This window comes from Furipterus horrens, unplaced genomic scaffold, assembly GCF_987537825.1.
Source record: "Furipterus horrens unplaced genomic scaffold, mFurHor1.1.pri manual_scaffold_1, whole genome shotgun sequence".
Classification (NCBI taxonomy): Eukaryota; Metazoa; Chordata; class Mammalia; order Chiroptera; family Furipteridae; genus Furipterus; species Furipterus horrens.
In genome coordinates, this window is record NW_028327171.1 from 193,138,648 (window position 1) to 193,145,822 (window position 7,175).

Below are 7,175 nucleotides of genomic sequence, written 5' to 3' on the forward strand. Positions count from 1 at the left end.
TATGTATGATTTCATTTATATAAAGTTTTATGAAAGGCAAAATCATAATAACTGTAAGTCAGATCAGTGGTTGTTTGGGGTGTGGGGTTGAGGGTAGGGAAAGGCATTGACTGCCGAGTGGCAAGAGGGGACTTTTTTGCGTAGAAGGAACTATTCTGAATGTTATGTGTAGAACTAATTACACAAAGGGATATTTTTATCAAAACTCACAAAATTAGTATAGGTCAATTTTATTGCATATAGATTACATCTCAATTACAAAAAATTAAAAAGAAATCCTTTTTGGGTAAGTTTATATATTTTATAGAACTGATATAAAAGGCAAACCCAACAGCCACAATGAACTGTTTCATATCTGTTTTGCCCATATCACATTAGCTTTGGAGCTGCGGTAGAATTCGAAGAAAATCAGAATGATATAAGTAGGTAGGTATAAGCAAGTAGGTGTAGTAATGATAGTGCCATATTTTGCCAGGCCACCACAGCCTCCCTACCTTTCTTTACCCAGTGCACAGGGAATGTGAACTTGTTCAGGTAAACTTCTGCTAGTCCATTACCTAAACTGCTTCTGTTGACCACACCCAAGGCAGCCGCCTGTGCCATCCTTCTCTCCTTGCCCTACGTGGACACTAATAACAATAGTAACCACAGTGTGCCTCCTTGGCTTGCCCTGGGAACAGGGTGTGAATTGATGATCATTTTTCTTTGTGAATTATGACTCACAAAGTCATAATTCGACTCACCCCTGGAAGAAAGCAGTCCCCGCCAATATTCTAAAACTGTAAGGAGAGAAATGAGATGCCTGCTAGGGCCTATCTGCTTCCCTGCTGACTCTAATTACCCAGTCAGGAATTTTACAATCCTTCTTTCCCACCCGCCCCCAAATTGGAATGGAGGACGCTGCACTCTGCAGACTTTGGCTAGTTCTTTTGTGTGCCCGCTGCTGCTGAGTGGATTGGGCTCCTAATGAGCTTTGACACTAATGGAACTGTGAGACAGTGTGATTACGGATTCTCCCCCCATGCAGCACAGACCTGGCAGGAAATGACCCGAGACTCTGCACCCTTTCACCCTCCAAAGAATGCTGTTGAAACCGTCTTCAGCAGCCAGCTGGAGTTCTTCCCCCACCCCTTTCTCAGTTCAGTTCCTCTTCTCTCCATCATCCTGCAGGTGGCTGAAAACAAGATTTTATGGCCTGTTGCATGGTGGGTTGGTTGACAGTGCTTGGGACCTTCTTTAATTCGGGAAAGCCATGGAGCATAGAGGTGAGATTGAAAATGGGACCTGGGGCCCATAAAAACAAAGACTTTCCCAACTTGCTTTTAAAAAGTGTTCCGAGGAGGAAGGGGGCTAGGGACTGTGCGGTTATTTTCTATTAGATGCTTAACAACGTGTGTAAGTGGAGGTGACTTAAGAAAAAAACAACATGTGCTTCTGTAATTTCCATGTTGTGTGTGGTACAGGTGTAAGAGACTGGAGCTAACTATTGAACTGTGAGCTAATTATAGTAAGGAACAGATGTTGTCCTCTAATGAGGAGACAGAGCCGCAAGATACTGCTTGGCTAGGAAGCCAGAGGAAACCTGTTGCAGGGCTTCTTGGAGATTGCTTGTTCCTTTTGAAATACTCACTGCCACACACTTGGTCACTGGCCCGTTCTCACATCCGCTCCAGCAGGTGATAAGTAATTTTCACCTCACTGTGTCTGGAGAGAGAAATATGTCCCCATTTTATTAACCTCTATGCTCCTTTTATTTTTATTTCCCAGAAGTGCATCATTCCTGACCCCCAGCTGTGTATTAGCAGGAGGAGTGCCCCTTTTCTAGCCCCCTTTGATTTCTTTTAGTCCATTCCCAATTTTCTATGTTTCCAGAACAATCAGATATTCCCAGAGCTGTCAACTACTTATCATGCGACATAGATGCTTACTTAGACCACATTTTCTGTTTCTTGGTGTTACAGTTTTCTCCCCAAAGTCCCTTAAATGTGACTACACATCTCTTGAGTGTCATGGAATGCAGAACTCAGAGGATGTGTTGGTGAATATAAAGCCAACTTCCCATTTAGATCTCATTCTAAACAATTAGGAAAGTGTTAGTTTAAAATGATATTTTTTAAAGTGCTAATCATTGATTTTCACATTGATGGAAGTATTCAGAACGTGTTTAACCTCAGTTCCTTGCAGGGAGGGAAAGAATCAAAATGCGAGTAAGCTGAAGAAGCAGGTGCTCTCTTTCATTACTCAAAGGTTACAAATTCCCCCTTTTGACCACATGAAGAGTAGGCAATTATAGTGGCCCCCTCACTATGTATAAAGTATTATTTATTATGCAATTGAATGAAAAACAAGGGCTCACTATAGCAACTGCCCTAACAAGAGGCACTATTCACAGTCCACCTTGGAAGCCCAAAGGCCAGGGACCCACGAAGCACTTTTCTGAAAGTACTTGTGGGACAATGGGTAGTATATGTATCTTTTATAGTGTGTACAAGGCAGGGCTTGCACCATCAAAGGTTTCTCTGCAGACTGTATTGCTTTTGGAGGGGACAGAGGAGTGCCAAAAGCTATGTTTTTCTATAGTTTAGGATTAATGGCAATTTAAGTGAAAATAAAACACAGAGCAACTGTGGTGGCCACTGGAAGAGAGAACAAAGGGTTCTTCATTGGGCCAGCCCACATGGCAGCCGAAGGAGGCTGCTGTTGGCCTCATCTGCTCACTTTCATGCAACATGCATGGCCTGGGAATGACCACGCATCCTGTAATACTGCCTGTGGCCCAATCATAGCTGAAAGAACTAAAGAGGTTTCTGCCACATGGCCGGAGAAGGGTGTGTTTTATTTATGTGTTGATGCACATGTTCACTTAAGGTCAATGCCTTATTACTTCTTTTCCAGTAACCTTTTCTTATGTTGTCCTCCTGTACTTTCTAGAACCTTCTTTGGTCTTTATAATATCTCTAAAATCGTTATTTCACTGCCTTTTTTTATCCTCAGGGGAAATCCTCAATGAATTTTCAAGAAGACAGGTATTAATTACAATATATTGTAGGCAAAGATCAGGTAAGGCTGAAGAGCTGAGAGGATTTGATCCTCCCAAAGACAATGACCCTAAGTCTCTGGCTAATCTGAGCAACCCTCTTAAAGCTTCCCAGGTATTAGAGAGGAGCAATTGTTTTCCACTGTTTTTCATTCCTTTCCAACCCCAAATAATAGCTTCGAATGTACTCTGGCATGCATGCCTCCAGCACTGAGCCTCTATGTGAAGGTGATATCTGTCTAAATCCTGTTCTCTCCTGTTTTCTTCTTTAGAATGGCAAATGTTATCCCTCAGTAATATCACTGCTTACTGACTGTGGCTAAAAGCAAAGCATCCTCCAGCTTGTGGTGTCTGGAGAGCTCAGGAGGCTAGGTCCCCAGGTTGTGTGTCAATCGTTGCCCTGATTCAAAGTGGCAACCTCGTAAGTATTTCTTCTTCATGAATATTATGCTCTATAATTAAAATCCATGCCTTCTAGTGTGTTTACTCCATACAACTTCCACACCTTTCGGAGGCTCTGTCAGATCCCAGCATGGTGTTTTGCACCTATTGAGTGTTAAGTCAATGTTTGCTTGAATGAATGAAGGAATGAATGAATGAATGGGCTGTTCTGCATTGGAAAGTAGCAATTTGGTTTAACCTATTTGCAGATTAAAAAAATCAGTTTAAAACATAACTTCCTAAAGTGCCAACTAACTCCTTTGAAGAGGTTACATATAAAGGACACTTTGATTTACCTTGTACTTTAAAATACTTCAATAGTGGGAAGTAAGCAAAACTAGTATAGTAAAGCATTCCTAATTTTGACAGTCCTGCTTCTGGAGGGGAAGACAGATTCCATATAGACTGCAGGCTCACAATTCTTTGTCCATAGTTCCAGAATCTAAAGAGCTGTGATCAACAAACGTTTTTCCTAAGTTATTTGGCAGGAGACCCGACTTGAACTGGCATGAGGCTAAACCCCTTGTTTATATTTATCCTCCCAAATGTGGCTATTCACATGCACTTCTGCAGAAATATTAATGTTTGATTATTGGGAGCTCCAGATGTCCCTGGAGTGTTAGGTAATAGATGGCATACTCACCACATTTATTCTCTTTCTAAAGTCTAAAAAAATCCCGAATATCCACACATATAGCCTCAAGGAGTTCAGAGAAAGGATCAGGGATCTATTTTAACAGAATGCTTTAGTTAAGTCCACGTTTATTTAGTAACGTGAATAGATTGCCAACAAGACAAGGCATTCAGTGGTATTAAATATTGTTTATAAAAGATTTCAGTGCTTAGGACTTTCCAACATTATAGTTTAAAAGCATGAATTCCTTGCACAGCGAACAGATCATGAACACAGACCAGGCAGCCAGCATTCTCGTGTGGTAAAGACCTCAGGGGGGATGGTTATCCCTCTTGTTCTCAAGGAGCTCAGTCTCCTGAAAAATTTTATAAGAAGTGGCATAAAAATTACTTACTGGAGGCTTTAAAATGTGCTTTCATTGTAGATCTCTTTGCTTCTTTTAATTTTTTCTCCATGAAGACTTGCAAAAATCACAAAATGATTTCTTCCTTGCAAGCACATTAACTGATACAGAATTTTAAAGCCTGGCACATTTTCAATCTCAGTTGGGACCTGTCCCAGTGCTTCTATCACACAGTGTCTTCTGTGGACACACAGCACCACGGTTCCCTCAGCACACCAACTGGGGACAGTAGATACTGGTGAGGGCTTGGATCAAAGAAACTTTTAAGTCACACCTCAAGATACCAGCTTTGGCAGGATGCATTTCTGCCTCTAAAAAGCCACAGTCACTCCTGAATGTTAAATGGGTTTGAAAAACTCAACCACTAGAAGCAAATCCCAAATCACTCTTTCCAACATGATTGGGAAAACAAATGGGCGAGGGCCTGCCAGATGGGAATGTTGGGAGCCCAGCTCACTCAGCATGTCTCCGGCAAAAACCTTGGCTTCATTTGCTCAGGCCTTCAGAACCCAATTTATTAATGGTTCTGTTAATGCAAAAATGCACTGTATCAATAAAAACTGATGTTAAGCAAATTATGTGTCTGACAGGTGAATGCCAAACGCTGCAGCCTGGGCTCCCTCCATGAGGAAGCCTTGTGGCGCCATGGCGCTTAAATGTGCAAAGCTTTTGGACAAAGGTGAGTTCTGTGCTTGTGTTAAGGCTAAATTATTGAAGAGCTTTGCCATGTATTTAGATATTTTGCTGCACTGTGATTCCATGAGCTTTTTAGGAAATATCTCTGCCAGTGTGTTTGCTATATACTATTCTTGTAGCAGTAAGAAGGCCCACAGAACTTGCAAAGCAGGGTAAAAAATATCAAGGGCTCATGTAAACCTTGGCTTAGGGGACACATTTGGGTCTCCCTATGTGGCTTACAGAGTCTTTGTTAATGGGAATTGTTTTCTGGTCATGGGACCCATGTAGGTTGCTGTCACTTGTATCCCCAGGGGAAAAACTCTGTTCAAGAAAAATAACACCTCTTATCTTCCAACAGACCTGTCACCACTGCAGAGTTTGAGAGGTGCTGCTCACTGGGTGGGAAGGTGGCTCTCTGAGTCAGCTCTGCAGAATGTGAATGGTGCACAGTCATCGGAGTGATGACTTCCATGGGAAGTGACTTGAAGAATTTCAGTAATGAAATTCCATGCAGGAGTCTTGAAAGGCCCTGGAGTACCAATGCATTCTAGAGTCTGAGCTCACAGCAAACTCCATCAAGCATGAACTCGTGGATTTCAAAGCATGCTTTGACATGGCTTTAAACAAAGCAGAGCAAGTCCCTGCCTCTGACTTCTATTCATTCGCTTCAGCTCTCAAGAAAGAGGACAGACTAACCTCCTTTGCTGTTGCTGTCACCGTATTGGATTTCTGACCAGCCTGAGGTCACGCTGATGACTTTGCAGGTGGTGGTCAGTAAAGATTCCTTATTCGTGAAGCTTTGGAGGGCAAAGGGCATGAGGATTGGTACTGAGGTGGTTTTGGTTTTTGTTCTGTTTACCAGGAAGGTGGCAATCCAGAATTCTGCTGTAAAGTAAATGTTGTGACCAGAACCAATTACAATAGAATAATAATCCTTCCCCCAGTTTTCTGTATCTGGTTTTCTTAATTGGGTGGGCGGAAGAGCAAAATTTCACATCGCAAGTAGGTGGGCACAGGCTGTATAAATCCCTCACTTGAAATCCTTGGCAGGGACACACACTGCCATTATGCCTCTAAATGTCAGCTGAGGTAGAAACCAATTCCAGATCCGAGAGGCGCCAGACACCTGCTCTCTGGGCTCCAAGACTTACTTCTGCAGGTCAGTTGCCCATACACAGCGCTTTGTCAACACACACCGGTCCACTGAACCCCGGAGCAGCTCAGAGTTCTAAGTTCCCATTCCCCTCCATTCTCCACGCCCATATTTCCCTCTCACGATCTGATCTTCTGATAGGGACTGAGCGGGGCATCTATGCTTTCATTTGGTACCTGAGTTCTCAAAATGCCCGAAATGCTCCTGTGCTGCCTGTCCCTTCTGTTGAAGGCTGTGGCCTTTCAAAGGCCCACATGCCTCAGTCAGGCAGCAGCAACTCTGAGACCTGCCTTCCTTACAAAGAAAAGTTTTTAACCTAGAGGATAAGCTATGCTAGTTGAGCTGCCTCATGGAGGTGAAGCAACGGGGCTGATTTAATTGACAGTAATCATCTTCTGGGTTATTTTCAGTTCTTTCAGTCACAAATCACTTTTGATAAATGATTTTGTTCACTTTTTCTAAAATTGAGTTTGGGTGTAGCTATATCTGAAATCCTTGAATCCAGCATTTTAAATATAGTTACCAGTAGTCTGATGCCCAGAACTTTTCTTGTGGAGTATGGATTCTTTGTGACTACTTAAGGCCCCATATCCATCAAGTTAGGACTTAAAGGAACAATAGCTAGCATTTATGGAGTATTTACAATGCACCAGATATCAATAGCTTAAGAGTATCCCCCTCATATTCAGAACAGCTCTATTAGGTAGGCAATATTATTATCATTATTTTACAAATAAAGGCACTAAGAAACAAGGGCCCAGAGAGGTTAACTAATGTACTAAGTGTCACATAGCTGTGTAGTTATCATAACAACATTCATATGTTATTT

At 42.2% G+C, this 7,175-nt stretch overlaps 1 long non-coding RNA gene across 1 annotated transcript; it reads left to right on the forward strand.

The window, feature by feature from the left end:
• The first annotated feature begins 1,177 nt into the window (after positions 1-1,177).
• LOC150022544 (uncharacterized) lies at positions 1,178-5,188 on the forward strand. Its single transcript, XR_016509631.1, has 3 exons — positions 1,178-1,265; positions 3,310-3,458; positions 5,106-5,188. It is a non-coding gene; the product is annotated as an uncharacterized LOC150022544 (long non-coding RNA).
• Positions 5,189-7,175: the final 1,987 nt, after the last annotated feature.